Source organism: Pan paniscus, chromosome 12 (assembly GCF_029289425.2).
Source record: "Pan paniscus chromosome 12, NHGRI_mPanPan1-v2.0_pri, whole genome shotgun sequence".
NCBI classification, from domain to species: Eukaryota; Metazoa; Chordata; class Mammalia; order Primates; family Hominidae; genus Pan; species Pan paniscus.
This window is the reverse complement of record NC_073261.2, coordinates 59,555,992-59,579,213: the sequence shown is the minus strand read 5'-3', so window position 1 is coordinate 59,579,213 and position 23,222 is coordinate 59,555,992. Positions and strand designations below refer to the sequence as shown.

Sequence of the window (23,222 nt, the reverse complement as noted above, 5' to 3'; positions counted from 1 at the left end):
TAAACTCACCACAAGTGCATGATCCAGCCACCAAAGAGCAGTTCTTTTGTTCTAGGAGTCACTGTCTCATTTGTTGTTGATGGTATTGCTATTAAGCTCTTAATATGGGCCAGACACTTGTAAGCACTTTATCTGCAGTAACCATTTAGTATTCACAAAAACCCTTTTAGTAAGTACAATTATTGGTCATCCCACTTAGTAGAGACGAAAGCTAAGACTTAAAGAGACTAAATACTTACCCAGTGCCATGCAGTCAGTAAGCTGAGACTCAAGCACAGATCCATCAGACCCCAGTACTGGTGCTCAATTCATTCTCCTCTTCCACCTTTTAGTCCTTAACCATCACGGCACAATGTAGGGGTCAGCAGAATGCCATCAGCACAGAAGATAAGGAGAGTGGAAAAGAGCAATAGGGTGGATTCAAGGCCATGGCCTCGGGAAGACTTTTGAAGTGTAGAAGATAATTTGGCCACACTGGCTGTGTGCTAATGCTTGAAGACAACTAGTCAATCAACATTTTCAGAGGCAGCTGCAGAGGCATCCAGCTCTGAGAGGTAGCAACTGAAGGCTGGACTGTTTCTACCCATCTCACTTAACCCTTACAAAGCCACCCCCAACACCATTCCCATTTTACTAATGGAGAAACCAGGCTGAAGTAGTTATCTTATCTACCAGAGGTCACAAAGTTAGAAATTGTCAGGGCAGGTATGTCAGCCCAGCTGGAGACACAAGGTCAGAAGGAAGAAAGTGGAATGTGACCAGCATATTCATCCTGAAATCATTTGGGGAAAGATTTCTATATAAAGAGAGATAATGCACAGAAACAGCATGGAATCTGCCTCTCCCTTTCTCTGTGTCTGTTACTTTCTCTCTTTCTCTTCCTCTCTGCCTCTGACCTCCTGCCCCTGTCTCTTCCCTACACACACACACAGCCCTAGTGCAGTTGAAAAGGAAAAACAAACAAACAAACAAAAAAACTGAAACAATGAGATTTTTAAGGAGGAAAACCAAGCAGTATTACTGTATTACTTTTCAACTTGTTTAATTCTTGAGATCCTATCTAGTAAAGTGAGAGAGGTTAGTATGCTTTATCTAGAAAGACCATTAGTGGCTGGGTGCGGTGGCTCACGCCGGAAATCCCAGCATTTTGGGAGGCCGAGGCGGGAGGTCAGAAGTTCAAGACCATCCTGCCCAACATGGTGAAACCCTGTCTCTACTAAAAATACAAAAATTAGCCAGGCGTGGCAGCAGGCACCTGTAATCCCAGCTACTCAGAAGACTGAGGCAGAGAACTGCTTGAACCTAGGAGGCAGAGGTTGCGATGAACCAAGATCACACCACTTGCACTCCAGTCTGGGCAAAAGAGCGAGACTCTATCTCAAAAAAAAAAAAAAAAAAAAAAGAAACACCATTAGTGATTTAATTGTAATTTTGATAGTGGGTCTACTTTTTGATTCCTTAAATATGTTAGAATTATCAGTGGTATGTATGTGATCCTACATAATGTAAAAGTCATATTTAATTAAATTAATGTAAGTGAAAGAGTTCAGTTGGCTTATCTTGTTCATTTTCTCTAACTAAATATCAGCTTACACTAAAAATTTTATTAATCACAGTAATGAGAATTTTTATATTAAATATATATATTACATTTAGTTTAAACGTTAATAGTCTACATTATTTTAATAAATTGTACTAAGGGAGTATATATGGACTAAGTCTCTCATGCAGATTTTATTGGTTGCTGCATAGTTAATAGACACTAATGTGATCAGAGCCTGGATGTGATAATAAGATCAGTAGTTAAAATGATTGAAATATAAATTAGGAGCTGGAATAATTGTTTGTTAGAAGCTCAGATAATAACTGTTTGGTAATGCTCAGAAGGTTGGAGAAATAAAACATTGAAATGTGCAGCAGTAGCAGGGGAAAGAAACATTTTGAGGCAGACAAAGCCACGGCATGCTTTTCTGCTAATTGTTCCTGTCTTTCTCTCTTGCTCCATGGAGGCCTGACACACACCTCTGCCCTCCCTTATCTCGCCCCTCTGGATTCCTGAGTGGCCTGCTACTCCACTTCTGTCTTTCTCTGTTCCTGGCTTCTTTACTCACAGTCTGTAAGTCCTCACTGATGATGACAAACACCATGCTATCATCTTACCATTAACATGTCTGATTCTTTGAGAACTGGTAGAAAAAGCACCCTTGTTTCTCGTGGGCTAGAATCCTCTTTCTTCTAGGTCAGGGTTGGCACATCTTTCCTGTCAGGGGCTCTCGTTGATGCTAAAATATTTTAAGCTTTATGGCTAATACAATTCTCATTGGAACGGTTCAACTCTACTCTTATGGGTTTAGAAAGCAGCCACTAGACAACAGTATGGAAATGGGTATGGCTGTGTGACAATAAAACTTTACAAGAGCAGACATCAAGCTGAATTTGGCCTACTTGCCATAGTTTGCCACCTCCTGTTCTAAGTTGTCTAATGTGTTGACTCAAAGACACATTTAGCTTTTTCTCTTAAGGGGAAATTCTCCGTTGAAATGTCATTCTCAACAATGGGGTTATAATAAATTTCTTATACTTGTGTGTGTGCTGTGCATTCCTGACAAGGTGAAATGGGCAATTCTTAATAAAATAGAAGCAATCTACACTCCATGCCCTGATAAGCCTGGAGGTTAATTTTAAAAGAGTGAGATTGTATTTAAAAGATGAAATCAACTTTTCTGTCTTATGTAGCAATGAAGACTTTCTCCAGATTTGATGGTGAACAGGCCTAATCCTGAAGACAGACTTTTTGGGTAATTTTGATAGTGAATTTTCCTATCTGGACTTTTGCCTTTTTCTCCTAAATTCTTGATAGAATTACTGGAAAACCATTTTTCTCTTTATGGAGACCTTGCCTCCTCCCTATCCTCTACACTCCAATTAATTCTCCTGCCTCCTTCATCTTTTAGGAAATGTTTCTTGCTGGTCTGACTGGAAAAGTTCAGGCTTGTTTTCCATGGGGGTTTTGGTGCACATGAGCAATGTGTCCTCTCAATCTCTTGATGACTGAGCAGACACATTAAGGCAGTTAGGGATTTCTGACAGCAATCTACATTACACTTCAAAGTCTCTGACAGCGACTTTTGCATAAAGGGCCCCTGATTTCCTTTTCTTCCACTCAACTGGAAACTGTATAATTTTAACATAGTTTTCTCTTAATCTCTTCCCCAGATCAACTATTTCAACTTTTGACTTCAATTACTCATTTTCAATGCTTGCGTGTGTTAAATTCATTAATTTCTATTAAATTCCCTTAATTTACTCACTATGGGCAAAGCACTATGAAAGACAATGTTGATGGAGACAAAGATTTAAGATACCTTCTGCCCTTGAGGCACTAATCATTAACCTGAAATATAAAGTTGCATGCGGTAAGCCCTAAATGAGTGGCATAAAGGAAGTTGGTAAAGTTTAAGGGACGTAAAGGTTGTTGTTCTAGGGGCTAGAGTGTACTAGAGGAAATTTTGCTCTGTAGTATCCGTGCTGCTTACATGTCAAGAGTACCCAACTTGCTTTGGGGTTACCATACCTCTTTACTCTTAGCCCATTTACTCACGATGGCACTGACTTTATTCCCAGGGGTATCTCATGTTCCAAGCCAAGATAATGCTCCCAGTCCACCCACCTGACCAAGCTGGGTTTACTAATAATCATAAAACCCTAACCTGGATCTCAAATTTTTTCTTTGTGCCACCCAAGAGGCAGTTTCCCTCTTCTGTTATACTGGGTTTTTGTGACAAAGGAGTCTTGAAGCTATTGTGGGCCACCATGCAGATCCTCAAATATAGCCAACACGAAGCAGACTGGTGAGGACCTGAGTCCTGCTGACATAATTTCAGGTCTACATTAGTCTGGAACTGAAGCTAAACCAGACTCTTCATCTTCCTGAGCCATATATCTTTTAGCTTAAGCCAGTTTAAGTTGAGGTTTCTGCTACTTGCAACAGAAATGTTGATAAAGCATATGGCAGTGGGACTTGGACTTGAATGAGGAGAGTATCTTCACAGGTAAGGATGGGATCATGGCTTCCAAACATTTTTATTTACCTACAAACTTCTGTATCTTACAGTGTTGAATACAGTTTTCAAGTTGGGTTAAAATACTGATTCAAAAGATGCTGGAGTTGGAAGCACTCTCTGTGTTCGTCACATTGCCCTCAGACACTTACATCATTGTAGGAATAAAAAATAATCAAAACTGGAAAGGGCATGTCTGAGCATTTTAACATATTTCCTGCTGGAACCCACTCACATTCCCTGGTGGCATCTCCACTGGCAATATACATTGCACTTCAAAGTCTCTATAGTTGGCTTACTTTTTCACCTGGCATTTCTGGGCGTCCAACCTCATGGGGTTTCTTAGCAGAAAATTGCTATTTTTATCCCTCTGTGGATGTATGAGAGGAGAGAAGAAAATTAACATTTTTGGAAATCCACTATGTATCTCAAGTTATAAAGTATCTCATTTAATGTTTGCCATAACTCTAAACAGAAATTACTATTATTCTCTTTAATGATGAAGAAAGACTTGAAGGGCTTATTTAACTTAGCAAGATTGCATAGCAAGTCCACTGAAAGATCAGGATTTGAATCTAGGTACTGTTGACTCCAAAGCCCTTACTGATTGCTTTACATCATGCTGATAGCATTTTCTACATTATCCCTGGCTAATAAGCCATACTCTAGCTTCAACTTCTACCCATTGCCTATGGTAGAGGAGGTGGGGAAAGATCAAGGAAGAATTTCTCTGGTTTGACTCCTCTGTTGCCCTTAGTGGGGCTAGGTCATTACTGTGGCCCAGTGTCCAAGCTCTTTTCTGCAGCTTCCAGAGGCATCATTGTCTTTGGGGGCAGTTGATTTACATCCCTCATGATTGGTGGTGATGCCTTAAGACTGAGAGTGTAGTGTAGTGGTTGTGACTTTTGGCTGCTGTGAGTCTCTGCAGCTTCTGCTGTTAGCAGCAGCAGCTGCTGGGGAGGGGTAAAGGAGGTCTCCAGCACTTGTCACCTCTTCAGGCACTTCCGGGCCCCTCACAGCTGGACAGCCCAGATTCTATCAACACTCTTTAGAGTGCTGTTCACAGCTGGATTCTTGGTCAGCTCTGACGCTGCACAGCTTTTTCAAATAACACTACTTCCAAAGACCATGTTCAAAGTCAGCACTTTTACTCTCCCCATTGACACCAGCCTTATATTGAGACACTGTCCCTTAACTAGCAAACCTGAAGGACCCAGTGCACCCACTCAGCAGAGCCTAAGTGTAGGTATCCACGCAAGTCAGCAATTGTCTCTAATTCCTCCAACTTCATTAATCACACAGACCAAACTCCAAGATCAGTCCTGAAAGTCCAGCCATTTGCAAGGATAGACAAATAAACTAAAGTTCAGTGGCTAATTTCCTAGACTTGGAATAGGAGGGCTCTGGATTTGAATCCAAGTTCTGCCACCTAATAACCGTGTTATTACTAGACTTCTCTGGAGATTATTACTCTCATGCACAAAATGGGAATAAGTCTCACTCATATGGTTAGGCTTTGTGTCCTCACCAAATCTCCTCTTGAATTGTTATCCCCAGGTGTTGAGGGAGAGACTTTGTGGGAGGTGATTGGATCATGAGGGGGGGGTTTCCCCCATGCTGTTCTCATGATAGTGACTGAGTTGTCATGAGATCTGATGGTTTTATAAGGGGCTCTTCCTTGCTTCTCTCTCTTGCTCACTCTCTCTCCTGCCACCTTGTGAAGAAGGTGCCTGCTTTCCCTTCTGCCATGATTGTAAGTTTCTGGAGTTCTCCCCAGCCATGTGGACCTGTGAGTCCGTTACAGCTTCTTTGTTTATAAATTGCCCAGTCTTGGGTAGTATCTTTATAGCAGTGTGAGAACAGACTAATACATCTATTTCATAGGGTTTTTGTGAATATTAAATAAAAAAAGTAAAGGTGCTTAGTATTAATACACAGTATGTACTTGGAACATAGTAACTATTACTGCTGGATATTCTTGGTTCTACTATTATCTCTTCATCTTCACTTGGAACCTATTTCTTTAGATAATAAAAATACAAAGGATCTTATGACTATGATGAATTTTAGTATTTTGCACCTCAACTTTCCAGATGTGGGGGGGGGGGAAAGAATCTCTAATACTCTAGGATGTATCCTGAAGATATCCCTGTATTTAGTTGTTGAAACCAAATAACTTTGCCTCAAGTGACTCAACTCTCTACTGTTATAGTGCAACTTACTCTAGGAGGGTTGGAGCTCACACTCTGGAAGGTAGGACTTGCAAAGATGGATGAGTTTCAGGGCCAGTGATTAATGCTTTTTGCTCTGCTTTGCAAAGTCCACGGGTCCTCAAAGGGATGTCAAGACCTTTTACCCAAGCCCCATTTGCTCTACAGGCAGATAATTACTTTTAGAATAACGTTTTGTTTTTGTTTTTGTTTTTCAGTTGGGTCCTACAGTCTTGAGTTTTCTGAAAGATTTTCTGCTGTGCAGGATTTCTTAAATCAGAAGTAAGAAAGTCATGTCATCCATATTGCTGAGTAAGAAGGAATCTTAATTCTATGCTCACAGCTTTCTTTGATAGGAGTGGGGCAGGTATAAGCATATCTGGAAGGGAAGAAGTTGGCAAGATTCCTCAAGATCTTGGAGATTCTATCATCCTATATCTCTCTTAGGTTTGATTTTAAACTTGCTTTGGGTTGACATGGAACTATCATCTGAAGAGCTCTGTTAAAATAAAGCCTCTTTCCAGAAGGCAGGCAGCATCTCTGCTCACATTCTTTACCTTGGAATTATGTTGTCTTTGGCAGTCAAATACCAGGCTTACTAGCATGTTCTGGTACTGAAGACCCTTCTGTGGTTTTCAGTTGAATACAGTAGAACTGTGGGATGGCTAATACTTTTAGGATAGTAGAACTGAAGCAGAGAAAGAGCACATTGATTGATCCTCTGCTGAAAATGGGCTGCATAGGTTGAATGAAAGGGAGAGTTACCTAATGGGTCCAACTGTGTTATAGATAATTCTAAGTCTGGAAAGAAACACAAAGCTCAGTTTTTTACTTAAGGAACTTATGTTTGTATTGGCAAGGGAAGACTAAGGCACATGAAGCAACAGGCTAGATGAGGGAGTGTTTGATTAAGTGACAACCAAATGGTACAGACAGAAAGTGCTCCAGGGGCCGGCCTTTGGAGAGATGGCAGAGACAGCCAAGTGTTGACAGGTTTGCAGTGATCTGATGCGTTTGTGAGATGCTTGCCCAGGGTTACAGATGCAGTTGTGACTGCGAACATGGCAGATTCCAAAAATCACATTTCAGTGACGATTTCATTTTTCTCAAGTCCCAAGTCCCTGTTGATTGAGGAAATCACTTTGGAAACATTTCAAGGTCACAGGACAGTATTTTGTGCTTTCTAAGAAGCTATTTAGCTGATAATTTCAACAGTTCTCAAGCTCTAGTAGACATCTAAATTTCTAAATGCATGAGACCAGAATCTGCCTTACTGCCAGTTACTAACCACATGACCTCAAGCTTGTAAACCTTTTAAGTTTTCCTTACTCTGCTGGATGGGGGTGACAGTACCATCCTCACAGGGTTGTTATGAGGCTCATAGGAAGATAATGCATACAAAGTGCTTGGCACATGGAAGGGGTTTTGGGGCAAGACAGGTTTATCATGGTCACTAGTGGACTGGAAAGAAACACCTTTGACATGAATATAAAATCAGAGAATGTGGAATCAGCAAGGTATCATAGTGGTCACTTGGGCCAAATCTTCATTTCATAGCTGAGGAAACAAAGGCTAAGATAAACTAAATTATTTGCTCAATATTTCAGAGCCAACCAGCAATAGAGCTGGACAAACAACCATGTCTCTTAACTGGCATTCCATATATTTCTCTATCACATGACTGCCTACACTGGATGGGTATGACAAGTCACTGAGTCCAGCAACTCTTTTCCTTCCTTCTGCCTCTTCCTTTCACTGTCTTCATCCAGTACCATCAATACCTACTCTGTGTGAGATTGAAAAGTAAACAAGATGCAGTTCTTGCTGTCAAGGAATTGATACCGTAGACAATCTAGCTGCTCTTACAGTTCTCAGATTCACTTGGGGAAGGGGGTGAATGAGGAGACGGTCTGACATGGACATTGAAGCTCAAAGGGAGAGACAAACCAGTGGAGTTGTTCAAGTTGGGGTCTAAGGGGAGGAAGATTGAGATCACATCCTTCCCTTAACCTTGAGCACATTACTGAACCGCTATTTATGCATAAAACAGGGTTGATGATAATATCTACTTTCTAGTGTTGTGCAGATAAATGAGGATGTACTACAATGCTTGGCATGTAACAAGCATTCTGTCAATGTTAGCTGCATTTACACAGAAAAGGCACCAGTGGCATTGTGTAGGAGACAGCAGAATACTAAAAACAGAATCATGGAATCATGAGAAGGGATGTCTAATGCCAAGTAGTAACCCTATCTCAACCCTTGGAGGAAAGTCCTTGTCAACAGTGATTTCTTTGCTTTTGGAGAGTGGCCCCAAGATATTGCACCACTCAGAAGACTCAAAGTTACTAAAGCCTTTTTCTAAAGAATGAACTTGTTCACCCTCTCAACTTGGCACCCCACAGGCAGATGTAGCTCAACAATATGGGACCACCTGAATTTTCTTGGCAAGTCAAGTTGATCTGGACTCCTTAAAAAATATATTTTTGTCCCATGATTTTTTCTTACATCAGTTTCTGTTCAGCAGCTTCATCTGGGTACCTTAGCTCCCCTTGTTCCTTCCAGACGTATTTCAGATACATTTTTTAATCAGCCCTATTATTGCACAGTCTTTTCAGACTTTCTCTCAATGTAATAAGAATACCCACCATTTTCTTTTACAGTGATTTATGACTTTATTAAGGCTCCTAGATTTCTGTTCAGATTTCTAATCTGTTGACTTGGGTTATTTTGTATGATTTAATTATCGTCAGAGGTTTTGCTAAAGGTAGAGACACCTGAATTTAATTAATGCACTGTTTGCATATTTCACATCATAAATAATGATGCTCAGTAAATTACATCTTAATACTAATCCCGAAGTACTCTTTATAAAATCTCCCCGTATTTAAAGCCCTGCCATTGATCAAATCCTTGTCGATGGCACTTAACATCTAAATTTTTCCCAGGACCTTTTTGACCACTAGGATGTCTCTTTTCTTTTACTTAATTACATAATAGTTATATCCAGAACTTTTTAAAAGTTGATTGGTAAAGATGGAGAGTACGGAAAGCAACACAATTTGATTTCTTCTCTGAGGTTTTCTTCTCCAGACATACAAATACTAAGAATTTAGTGGGGGTGTCAGGAGCTAGTTCACATATTTCTAATTTCTTAATTGCGAATAAAGACAAAGATTGCTGTGGGTTATGGTGAAGTTCATAGGCCACTGTCCAGAATACAGTTCCTTCAAACTGTGCAATTCAAAGTCACCACTTTAATAAATTATTTCAATTTTACTTTCATCAAAGAGGTAAAAAGCCAAAGCCTTTTAGCATCTCATTTCACTTATACACATAGCCCATTATAACCTGCATAAACAAGGATGACAAGTTGAGATTAATGAGAGTCCCCAAGTGACAGAACAATTTAATTGTCAGAAATCATAGGAGCTGAACTTTACCAGTGTATTTATATAAAACAGCCATAGTCTAAAAACTTCCCTAATTGATTATGACCAATAAGTAATCGCTTGGAAAGCAGTTTTCTGGTATACAAATAACAAATGAATCATAATAGTTAATTGAGGTATTAAGATGCATAAGGGAAGAATATTAGATTGACTAGATAAATGATTCATAATGCTAGGCAAATAATTGGTGAGTTCATACTCTTAAGTAGAATATAGCTCATAAGCAACACTGAAAGTACATCAAATAAAGGGAACTGTGTTTGCTAAATGAACTCCCAGCTAATTGGGTATTATAGCTATTGTACTCCAGACTCCAGTGGATCCTTGCTTTCAGGCAAAGCAGCCCTCTTATAGATCTGTCTAAGCTAGAATTCTTAGCTTGGATCCTACAGGCCTTGCAACATGAGGGTGAGGTTGGAGGGTGGAAGTGGTGGGTGGAGCAGCCAGACACATGTAGAAAGTGGATTGCATTGTGGCTGAGCTGATAATATGGCACCCAACCCTAAATTTCAAGGCTAGGTCTCTGAGTGGCCAGGGGCCCAGTGTTCAAGGGTACAGAGCAACTGTTGTGCTGTCCCTTTTATCGCTCCTCCTGTTCTGGGTTGACCTTACTAGAAGGTGGCAGTAGCTGCTTTCTGTGATAGAACTTTGAGAATCCTCTGCACCTAAATATATCTCTACCTCAGTTTGTGCTAGATTGTTCTCCATCTCAAATCCCAGATGTTTAATGCCTTGGCTTTTGAGAGTATCTCAGATGGATATAATTAACAGTTTGCAGAGATGAAAGCAAGTCCCTGCCAATAGGAAATGTAGGAGATGCTGGGAGGGGACTCAGGAGAGCATCGGAAACTGAGGAAGAGAGTGAGATAGTCAAAGGGAAAATTTTCTTAATTCATGACTTTGCAAGTGGTCGTCTCAGGCCATACGTCCCAGTCCCAGACTTACCATACCCCAGCCCCTATTTCAACTTTCACCAAAAGAAAAAAGAAGAGAAGAGGGAAGGAAATAAGAGGGAAAAGATGGAGAAATGGGGGAAGAAGAGGGACAGGAAGGGAAGGAGAAGAAAGAGAAAAAGGAGAGGAATGAGAGAAGCTGAAGAAGTAATTAAGTAATTTATTAACTAAATAATTAAGAGTATAAGTTCTAGAACTACTGCATTGTGATTGTGGGCAAATCACTTAACTGTTTTGTGTCTCAGTATTTTATCTGTAAAATGGGGTGATAGTAGGTCCTCCTTTGTAGTGACTTTGGTTATTAAATGAGTTCATACAATATAAAGTTCTTAGAGCAGTTCCTGGCACAAAGCAGTCAATGAGCAATAGCAATTGTCATTTCTAAGCATTTTTTCATACAAGCCAGGCACTGGTGTCTAACCTTCAGTGGGTTACATAATTTTATCAATGTAACAGCAAAAATGAAGTGGCTGAAACCAAGCTTTCAAATGCCAGGTTATTTTGTTGTTGTTGTTGTTGTGTTTTTTAAATTTTTAATTTGGGGGTACATAGTAGATGTATATGTTTATGAGGTAAATGAGATGTTCACAATGAGTAATAATCACATCAGGGTAAATGAGGTATCCATCACCTCAAGCATTTATTCTTTCTTTGTGCTATGAATGTTCCAGTTTCATTCTTTTATTTTGAAATTCACAACAAAGTATTGTTAACTACAGTTGCCTTATTGTGCTACTGAACACTAGGTCTTATTCACTCTTTCTAACTATATTTTTGTACCCATTAACCATCCCCACTTCCCTGCATTCCCTGACCCCCAACTAACCTTCCGTGTCTCTGGTAACCATCATTCTACTCTGTCTTCATGAGTTCAATTGTTTTAAATTTTAGTTCCCACAAATAAGTGAGAACATGTAAGTTTGTCTCTCCATACCTGGCTTATTTCACTTATCATAATGACCTCCATTTCCATCCATGTTGTTGCGAATGACAGAATCTCGGTTTTTTTTTAATGACTGAATAGTACTCCATTATGTATACGTACTCTTTATATCCGCAAAATGGGATTTTAAAATCCTATTTTTAAAAAATTATCTTCTGCTGATTGTACACTGATGGGAAACTTCTCCAGGAGCAAACTTGATATTCCCCCTTGGCTTCATCTTAGTTAATTTAAAAGTAATAACATCTTTATTTAATTCAGGGGAGAGATAAGCAGTATTTGTTATGTGAATACAAAATATGTGACCAACACTATTGTAGGTAGATGATGCCTTTCCTGATTTAATCCCCACCAAAACTTTGAGCAATAGAAGATATTCTCTTTTTATTTTGAAAATGAGAAGGTGAATTTGGTCAAGATTAAGTGACCAAACTCTGTGCTTTGTACTCCTCCCCGCTGGGGCCTCCTCATTCCCAATTTTGCCTAACACATATTCTGGCACAGAAGTGAGCACTGAATAAATGCCAGTAGAATTAAATTCTACAAATGCTTGAGTTACGCTTCATGGTTAATGGGTGAATACATTTATATAGAATAACACTTTTCCATTCTCCCAACTAGAACACCAACACTCAGTGCCTGATGGTGGTTTGGGAGCATTAGTTAGAATAGGAGACTGTACTTACATACATACTTATTTTAACTGTAAAGTTAAATTGATATATTTAATGCACAGCTATAATATAAATATATTGTAGCTATAATATTGGGTATATATGTGTACATAGCTATAATATTGAGTACATATATGTACTCCCAATTATCTGGGAGTTCACTAAGCAGTACAATAAATACATTAATAAACATATAAAGAAAATCTTTATGGATTTTAGTACAACTTGTGAATTTAGAAACAGGTTGTGACTCTCCTCTGGGAAAATTCCTATGATGACCTCTCATGTTCCTTGGGGCAATGAGCCTCAGTTCTTAGAGGTATCTGCCTTTCTTTGAACACATACTGCTCCTCTCCAGATATCTGCATAGCTCACATCTTCACTCCTAGAAATCTTAGCTGAAATGTCAGTCATCTTCTCAATGAGGTCTACTGTCACCACTTTTTATTTTATTTTTTGATATAGGGTCTTTCTCTGTTGCTCAGGCTGGAGTGCAGTGTTATGATCTCAACTCACTACAACCTCAACCTCTTGGGTTCAAGCGATCCTCCCACCTCAGCCTCCTGAGTAACCGGGACCACAGGAGCACATTACCACGCCTGACTAATTTTTGTATTTTTTGTAGAGAAGGGGTTTCACTATGTTGCCTAGGCTGGTCTTGAACTCCTGAGCTCGAGGGAGCTGCCAGCTTCAGCCTCCCAAAATGATGAGATTATAGGCATGAGCCATCCTGCCTGGCCCCTCATCACTTTATTTAAGAAGACAAGCTACCTTAGTCCCCAACTCCAGCTTCCTAACTCTTGACTCCCTTAGCCTACTAAATTTTCTCTTTCTTCCCTAGCACATAACATGTTTTAGCTTGTAGAAGAACTTTCTCATTTATTATCTTTATTGTTTATTGAGCCTCCCCCCAGCCCCAGGAGAATGTAATCCAGGAGGGCCTGGATCCATTTCTTTTATTCATGGATATATTGCAAGTACCAAGAAGTGCATCTGTTCAGTAAAGCCTGAATGAATGAACTAACAGACAACAAAAAATATTTGTTGAATGACTAGAGGGTAACTTAACTTTTTCTCAGATAATTCAGTATTTATAAGAAAGTTTAAGAAATGCTTTTGATTAAACTATTCTCATTATCTTAAAGTTAATAACGATCAACTCTAGATCTTTTTAAAAACTGTGCTCATTTTATTATCTGTCCTCCCTTCCTAATTTTCACCTAAAGATGTAAAACTAAATATACTATTTGTTCACTTTGCAAGTACAAAAAAAACTCAAATATGAAAAATTTGACTTCTAATTTTTGGTGACTGTCAGATGCAAAGAGAATGTGCTGCCATCTTCCTCTGTCCCACCCGTTTTCACACACAAGGCAATCCAAGCACTAAGGTGCCATTTGTGTGCTCAGGACTGCTCTGCTGATAAGTGGTTGGGATTTGGAGGAGACACCTAAATACCGATGGTTGACCTCCCAGCACATTCTTGTCGGACTCTATCACACTACCCTATCAACCTGGTTAGTGTGTTATGCATGTCACTCTACTAGTGACAATAGGGGAATTTATTCCTTAAATCTCATGAATGTCTTTTTTCCTTCTTCTCTTCTTATATCATCTCCCAGACAAAGCTGGAGTTCAGGTGAACTGCACAGTGGTGTGAGAGCTCCTGCTATGGCGGTCCAGCTCTCATTTGGCACTTCTGCTTGATAAGCTCAGAGCAGTTCTTTTAGACTGCCTCTTGTAGGCACGCTTGAAAAATAACCCAGTTAGCATTCCCCTAGCCTTCATCTATGATTTCACTGGGAAACTATGCATTAGATACTTTGGAAATAAATATACACAAGAAATTACAACTCAGTTTGAATGACCCTCTACCTTGGAATGTCTAGAACTGTGAGTTATAAGGCCAAGAAATATGTCCAGGCCTGCTGGCTCAAAAAGTTGCTATTCCTTATATGGAATCTGGACAGACAGGGAAGCTGAAGTTGTATAAACTAAACGGAGATTTTTTTTTTTTCCCAGCCACTTACGTGCCTCATCCTTGACCTATTTCATTTATAGGTTCCTTTAAGATATGATGCCTTGAGAGTTCGTTGCCTTCTTGCCAGTCTTCCAACAACAATTTTTAGAATAGCCAGTGCTTTACATGGATTTTAATTATATTGGAAAATCCAAGGAAAGGACCAGAAAGGCCATGAGTGTGGTGATGCAATTATATCAGTAGAAGGTTAGACCTGCTAACAGTGAGGGGATCCGGCTAGAGCAACCCAAGCACAGTCGATTCATTACTGTTGGAAATTTTTAAATGCAGACATTCAGAAATGTTTAGTCTGGTTTTCAGTAAGGAAGAAGGGCAAGTAGATTCAAACAAGGACCCGCATGCTGCACAATAAGTACTTTTTTTACTCTATTTCCTTGATAATGGAGAAAATGAAACAACAAGCTATGAACTTAAAGCCAGAAGGAGAAATTCTATTCTTTAATAGGAGTAGTTATTTTTTCTTACACAATGTAGAATATGGACATTTCGCAATCTTGGCTTACACAGAATATTTCAAAGTAAGTAATTCAGAACACTCAAAGTACGTTTGCTTTCGCTAATCCTTGTCAGCAGTTCTGAAGTCTTTCTAGGTTCAAATCCCAGCTATACCATTAACCAGGATAAGTTTCTTACGCTCTCTAAACTTCAGTTTTCTCACTTAGAAAATGAGGATTAAAAATAGTACCTACTGTACAGAATAGTTGGAAGAGTTTAAGAAGTTAAGACAACGTAAATAAGAGACTGATGAGTACTTAATGTCGCATAAATAGAAACAATTATTACTCTTACTAGCCATGTTTATTGATTGAATGGAGCTTTAGAAAAGTAGAAAGTAGATCATAAAAAAGTCCCGTACGTAATGAAAAGTGGCCCCCTGAGTCTGAACACACTGCCTTGTTACTCAAAATTTCTTCTTTTCTAGACTTAGGTGTATATTTTCAGTAGAAGTGGGGAAGAACGACAATTAACTAAACAATCCAAAGGAAGTGCTGGATCTTTGCATTTGTTATTGCAATTTTTCAGATGAAAGCTTGGGTTTCCTAGATGCTTAAATTACAGTACGATCTCACACTTGTACTTCATGAGGTTGCATTGGGATGTAGATATTTACGGATTGACCTACAGACTAAAAAACAAAGCAAAGAGTCAAACAAAACAAAAACCGACAAAATATTCTTCTTCTTAAAGCCTGGATGATGATATTAACTTATACTGCTTTCATTTCAAGGCTTTTTTTTTCAAAGTGCGGAGTCGCCGAACAGCGGACTTCACTTAGGGTACCCGGAAAGCACATGGAAGCGAGCCCACTCACTCATGTGAAAGAGAAAAGCTCACCTTTGAGAAACATATTAGAATTCCACAATGAGTAAATCTGAGAGAAGATGTTTTAGTTGTAGCACACATATTAGTTTTGTGATTTAAGACTGGTGTTTTTATTTTAAATGCACAGCAGGAGGGAAAGGTGGGGCCGTAAGCGTTTCTATGCTTAGCGCCTCTGCAGGCCTGATCTAGCCCTGGTCTTGTAGATGATTGTAATACTTTTATAGCTATTTAGGTATTTTGTCACCAAAATAAATATATAGTTTATATTTAGGCAAGGCTAAAGGAGGGAATCTCAAATTTGTTTACAAGCTCAGTAATGGAAATAGAATGAGTACCAAATATTTCTATATCACTTGAAAACACCATTCATTGTTAGAGGCTCTGATATAATTTAGGCTCTGGGTAATTTTGATTTTGATAAACCTGATTTTCTAGTTTTTAAAATCTCTAATCGCCGAGCATCTAGTTTTTTCTCATTAGAGAAGCTAATGCTCTCATAATACTTAATATTCTCCATTTTCAGCAAAGCTAGCTTTAAATATTTCCTAATGCTAATGCCTGATTTGTCTAAGCATTTTAGCTAAATCGAATCTTTTATTACTGTTGATGCTCATCTCTATTTTCAGATGGTTAATTTGCTGACTTTCTGCAAAGTTCAGTTTTTGTTACATGTCTGATCAAGCTTAACAATAATTTCCTATATTATATTAGCCAAAGGAATGTTTGTTTATGAGCTTAGAGTCATATTTATTAACATCCATGATTAACTGAAAATTGCCCCATGTGGTATTTCAATCCACAAATGTGTTTTGATTAGAAAAAGGACAATTATTCCATTTGCATTTGATTCTAACACAAATGGTATAATTTTCAGCTCTCTTAGTCAAACAGTTAGTAGTGAAGAAAAGAAAAGGTAAGGCCTTAGAAAGACTCCCATTATGGCTGCGGCTTTCTTATCACTTAAACTCTAGTATAATTTTGTTTTTGGTAGCACATTTCTATGAAATAGTTAGTATTGATAATTACCTTAATTGTTCATACACTCTATAAAGTATCACTGGGGCATTATCTATTATGTCGCCTAACATTGATTATTGTGTACTTTCAAACATATTTCATCCTCTTTAGGATTGGATGTCTGACTATTTAGGTTTAATACTTGACAAATATTATGCATGTAGAAATCCAGTAAATAAGAAAAAATATATTTTGAGAAGGTGATTTATGTTCTCTTTAATTCCAAGTACTTTCTCTGATGCTTTCATGACCTGATCTAAATCTCCAAGTTCACTTTTTTAATCCAGTAGAATAGAATTTAGCTTCTCACGGATTGCTTGGGCACATGGCAAGGGATTCTTTCTGAGAGTCTGATGCCACTGGAATCTGGAATCTGACTTCTTGAAGTTCTGCCCGAATGGTTAGTAGCTCAGGGTGGTCTTTAGAAGCTGTAGTCCCAGCATAGAGTCTCATGGATCCCCGAGGCATGACTGGTCTGGTTAGCCTCTCCAGAACTGCTGACACAGGAGTCACCTCCTTGGAACTGTTTGTGGACCCAGTCACTTTCCCTGGAGATAAGAACAAACTTTTAGAACCAAAATTCTTGCACCTTCCTGTTAGATTGGGGGTTATTCTTTTATTTGCAATTCAGAATGAAAACTTAGATAAGATTATCTGACTTTTGTTGTTGTCTTCCTTGGGTTGAGAGCTAACTAGGCACGTAAATTTTGGTCTTATTATCTTTTTAGGCTGGGTCTAACAGAATGACAGAAAGGCACCAGTAGCTAGCACAATTCCCAACAGTCTGTATAATATTGACTCACTGAATGAATGAATGAATGAATGAACAAGTGAGTTTTTCAGATATCTGTGTGACCACAGACTTGATGCTCCCATTTCAAGCTTCTATGATATCAGATTTTTTTTTTTTTTACCGTGTTTGGTCAATTAGCTTTACCCAAAAGTTTTGCTCTAATTCCTAAAAAACTTCATATGAATTGGAAACGCTTCTTTCTTTTGATCAGCTTTAATCTGCATAGAACCCCCTTTTCATGCCAGAATGCCAGCTTTAATAAATCAGGTAGCTCAAATTGAATAAATCTATTTAAATACTTATAAAATATTAAGGATGCATTTGGGAAAAGCCTCTAAGGTTATTGTGGCCCCTGTGCATCTCACAGTAACTAATTTATTAAGCAGTTTGCAAACCTGGGAAGAAAGGAAAAAGAAAAATGGTTTCATAAACCAAGAGCAGAAGCCAATTTTTCAGCTCAGATGATGAAAGGAAGCATGCATTTCTAATCAAAAAGACAGATAAGCCTTCTCTCTCCCACCATTCCCTCACCGGCAAAGTGCCTTTTCATCATCAACAACACTCCATTCCTAATGGCTGCCTGGGCCTTTCTGCACCTTCTCCATACGCTGGTAATGTACACACAGCATCCCTTTGAAACAAGAGCCCATTAGCTGTGGCAGACTACCTTTTCACATGACGCTCTTCTGTTGCAAGTCATCAGCACAGTGTTAAATCATTCTTACTGGGCATGCTCAGAACCCTGTCAGAGGGATAAACTGATATTTAGAGCTATAGCATGAAAATTGGTTTTCAGCCCCCTTGAAGGACAGTTTAAAAAAAAAAAAAGGAAAAAAAAAGGGAAAAGGTCATAAACTAGACAGGTAACACCAAGCTCATTTTTTCTACCTTGGAGCTTTTCTTCTTTGGATTTCTTTGGGTGATCGTTTGTGACTCTCATTGTGATGTACGTCATGGCTGTCCTTTTGTGCATAGAGTAGAGTCAGGGTCTACATATTGCTATTGTTAGATATTCCAGGTCATTCTGCCCCCCACCCAACACTTAGTATTACTCCCCTCCCCCAACAAGTCAATAAACATCTGTATTAATGACAGCTGTCATTTTAAATGAGTTTGGCCTGCCTTGTAGGGTTCAGAAGTATTATCTTTCCATTATTCTTCATGCTATCATACACAGGTGACGCAAAGGGTAGCAGTCATGGGGGCCTATAGAGAATCCTATCTCACAGGTCCTTAGTCTTAATGCCTTAATGGTCTCATCATTTTCCACATGCCATCCTGAAAGAGGGCCACCTTGTTCCTCCTGCCTCTTTCCACATGGGTTTATCAGGCATGAATTTTATATAATAGTAACTGTTTTTTGTTTAATACAACATATGTAAAGCATATGGAAATGGTTGGAAACAAGAAACGTAGAGTTTGTAAGGGTCACTTTGTTAGTAAGGGGCACTTTGTTATTTATTTTTAAGAGCCAGTGTCAACAAATTGCATGGTAAATCTAGCTATGGCTTCTCTGAGAATCATCCACCATGTTTATGCAGGAAGTAATAAACATAGTAATAATAGCGGTCATTTATTAATAATAAATTACTAATTTATTAATAATAGAAATGGTGTATTACTTTTATTACATAAAAGTAACAAACATAGCGCCAGAGTGCAGTGATGGTTTTCAAAGACCCACTGACTGGAAAAAAACGGGTTACTAAGGTTAGCCTATATTTTCTTTTACTCAGGGTAAACAGAAGGAGGGGACTTGATTTCTGACATGTTGCACATTTATTTGGAGCCAACTCATTTGTTATTTTAGGCCTAGATTCCTAAGTGCATTTTCTTAAGGTGCTTACATGCATCCTGTATCCATGTCTTTCTTCCACCAGGAAGCTGGTTGGGACATGCTCAAAAATGGGGCTTGAGTGAATTATTTTTCTGCCAATGAGTGTGGTGGAAGGAACTATAGACTGTCATATTTACCAGCAGGCATGGTGACATTTCCTCATAGCTCTGAGTAATGCAGGGGGAGATTAAGACCAAGTTGAGTATTGCTATTTCCGAGCATAATTCATTTCCTTGACATCACTAATGCCTTCTGACATTTCTCACCATATCCGGGGCCTCTGGGGACAGAGCCCTGTGTGACTACAGTTGCTCTGATCTGGCCCAGTTCAGTTAGCTTCAGACATTAGCAATTGGGAGTTTCTGGGGCCCTGTGATTTTGCTTTTGATGGAGCTGGTCCTTTAATGGGTCACCACCTGAATCATCAATGTTTTGATGAAGCATTCCGCCAAGTAAGAGGCAAAGCATAACCATCAGAGAACTAATACTGACTTTCCCCACCCTGCACTGCAACCACTCGCCAGCCAAGTGGCAGGAGAAAGCCTGGCAGTTGCACTGGCTTTTCTGATGATAAGATTCACCTGATCATACAAAGACTGACCTCTTCCAGAGAAAATCGGATTCAGAATGTCTCCTCTGAAGCCTGAGAATCTGGCTGTACTAGGAGCCCCCAGTGATTTTCCTCAACAGGAAAGGGACTTTGTAAGGATTTTGGGGAAAGTTCTTACGTGCCAAAAATTCCTGCCTGGACAGCAAGTTGATGAGCATTTTGGCTCTTTAAATGAACAAAGTCTACTGGATAAAATGATCCCAAAGAACAAGCTCAAGTATCAGAGAAGGGTAAAGGGAGGAAAGAAGAACGTGACCAGATGAAAAAAAGTATGTTAAAGCTCCGGAAAACTCTATAAAACTCAAGGCAGTGGTGGGGGTGAGGGGATTGGATGGGGGAACTAAAGGAGACTCAAACCCCAAGATGGTTATCTCTGCCTTCTTGCAAGGGCTGGTTTTAATCACTTTCTTGTACCTTTGCTGGTGTCATTTGTCAAACCTTTGAATAAAAGTTGCAAAGTGAGGTTATTCAGCGGGTACTTTCATCCATCTCCAATTATTGACCAGAGTAGGGGGTGTTTTGCCATTCCCTGGGTCTCCAGCTTGTCACCTGCTTTTGTTCTATCCTGTAAGGCTCAGCACCAAGCTGGAATGGAGTGCAGCACCAACCCACCCCCCCACCCCCGCTTCCCTACTTCCAGCCCCTTTCAAACAAAGCCCTTTGCAGCCTGTTGCATGCACCTTCTGGGTGTGCTCTCCTGGAGTCTGCTTTAGAGACTTCCTCTTGTGGGGATTTACCGATTTGAAACAAATCCCTTAGCTTTGGTCCTGAATCCCATAATTTTCAACTGTGTGATGATCAGAGTTGTTCATCAGCCTTAATAACAATGTGGTAGAAGCAGGTTTCTTCCTGCTGCTGTTCTGTCACTGCTGTGCCACCTGCTCCGTCCCTGGGGGTGCCACCACCTCAAGTGTCTGCAGTTGACCTCATCAATTGTTGAGAGGAAGGATAGGCACAGGTACATGGGTCAGATGGAAACAAGAATATCCTCACGCACAAGATGTGGCCCCTTATGTTAAATCCAAAGACAACTGAAAATGTCAGTGGCTAAAGTTTATGAAGCACTTAGCATGCTCCAGGCAGTATTCCAAGGGTTGTGCATGGGTTAATTATTAATCCTCACAACAACCCTACCAGGTCAGTAATATTATCAAGCACATTTCTCAGATCCAGTCCATGATCACATGGATAGGAGGTGAGAAAATGGACTCAGGCCCCCAGGCCACCAACATGAGACCTACTGAGCATGTGGCTGGCCTTGAAGGGAGGTGGGAATTTGACAGAGGATACTATCTCTAGATAAGGGGAGGAGGCACAAGGGGCACTGTGGGTTGAACAGGCAGCCAGAAAGCACTCGGAGAAGCATTCTGGATGACAACTGGTGTGAAATTAAAAAAAAAAAATCCAAGTAAAGGTTTCAGGAAAGGCCAGTATCTGGAACTGTAAGATGATTAGAAATCATCCTTTGCCTTGGACCAACTGAAATGCACAGAAACAAGGCATAGGTGGCAAGTAAGGCCAGTGGAGTGATTAGGAAGAGGGACAGAAGGGCGTGTCTAAGCTGTCACAGCTGCAGGTCCACTCAGGGCTGAGGCTGGAACCAAGCAATCATGACTTGATGCCAGTGGAGAGAATAATTGTGTTGATTGACATATGAATTTGAATATAAACACTTTGAAATGTTTAATTTTGAATTCACTTGGCCCTTTATGAACGTTACACATAACTTAATTTCCAAAAGTATTTATCTGATTTTAATTGTATATAAGATGATAATACTGATTTCATTGCTAAGGGTATCTCTTTCCGGGCCCACATACATTATTTTTCTTTTTAGCCTTTCTTTAAAATGATGCAAGGGGAGATAGTATTATATTATCTAGCATATTTAATGCAAACCAGATATGTATTTTGAAAATTCATATTTTTTATTTTTTTAGAAACAAGGTCTTATTTTGTTGTCCAGGCTTGAGTGCAGTGGTCACTGTAGCCTCTAACTTCTGGGCTCAAGGGATCCTCCAATTTCAGCCTCCAGAGTAGCTGGGACTACAATCATGCACTACCATGCTTGACTAATTACTTTTTTATTTTTTGTAGAGTTGGGTCTTGCTGTGTTGCCCAGGTTGATCTCAATCTCCTTGCCTCAAGCAGTCTCTCTGCCTCAGCCTCCCCAAGTGCTGGGATTACAGGTATGAGCCACCACACCAGATCTTAAACATGTTTACTAGACACATTAAAAGCATAAAAAGAATTACAGAAAATTATTTTCAATAATATATTTTATTTAATCCAATGTACCAAAATATAATTTCAACATTTATTCAACATAAGACATTCATAAAAAATTTTTACATTATCTTTCTTGAACCAGGTCTTTGAAATCAGGAGTGTATTTTTACATTCATGGCACATCTTAGTTCCAACTAGTCACATTCCAAGTGCTCAATGGCCACACGTGGTTCGTGGCTATCATGTTGTGGGGGCACAATTCTAGCAGCTAACAGTCACCCCACTGGTCATATTCTGGCTCTCTCGCCTTTTAGCTGTACAGACTTAGAAAAGTTAGTTAACCTCTGTCAGCCTCATTTTTCTCGCCATAAAGTATAGGTAATAATAAGGACCAAATGAGTTCATGCATGAAACTGCCCTGAACCTGGGCACAGTTTTGAGCTCCTGGGATGCCCTCAATAAATTTCAACCATGCCAGGACTATCACAGCAAAGCTACTGCCTACCCTGGCTTCCATCATTCAGAACTTGCCCAGACTAAATATAATGTTCAGTTTCTGAAAACATTAGACTCTCCATTTCTCTCTATAATTTTTATTATACACATGCAGAGACACACATCTATATTATATCTTTATTTTAATCTAGCAATTCTCAATTGTTTATGCCCCACACCCCCCACCCAGGGAATATTTGGTAATGTCGGGAGATGTTTCTATTGTCACAACTGGGGGTGGGGGTGCTACTGGCAACCTAGTGGATGCTGCTAAGCGTCTTACAACTCATGGGGCAGCCCCTCCATGACCCCAAATTTCAATAGTGCCGAGGGTTAGAAACCATTTTAACCAGACTAAAATGTGGACACACATGTGTATATGTGCCTTTATTATTCTTTGATGTCGTTTGGGACAATTTAGAAGGTAAATTATAAGTAAACTATCATGGGAAGACACCCATCCATGATCCTTGTGATGTCTGTTACTTGTTGTGTAGAGGGTCTCTGCACAAGAAATTCCCTATACAGGCTTCTTCAGGCTTTCAGGAGGGGAGGCAGTATGGTTTAGGGAGTCAGATGTGGGA

The 23,222-nt window shown here is 39.5% G+C and overlaps 1 long non-coding RNA gene across 1 annotated transcript in view; it reads left to right on the top strand.

The window, feature by feature from the left end:
- The window catches only part of LOC134728644 (uncharacterized), a 157,337-nt gene extending 135,051 nt beyond the window's left edge, over positions 1-22,286 (top strand). The window contains exon 3 of the long non-coding RNA XR_010109263.1: positions 22,012-22,286. This is a non-coding gene — a long non-coding RNA (uncharacterized LOC134728644). The remainder of the gene's footprint in view (positions 1-22,011) is intronic.
- Positions 22,287-23,222: the final 936 nt, after the last annotated feature.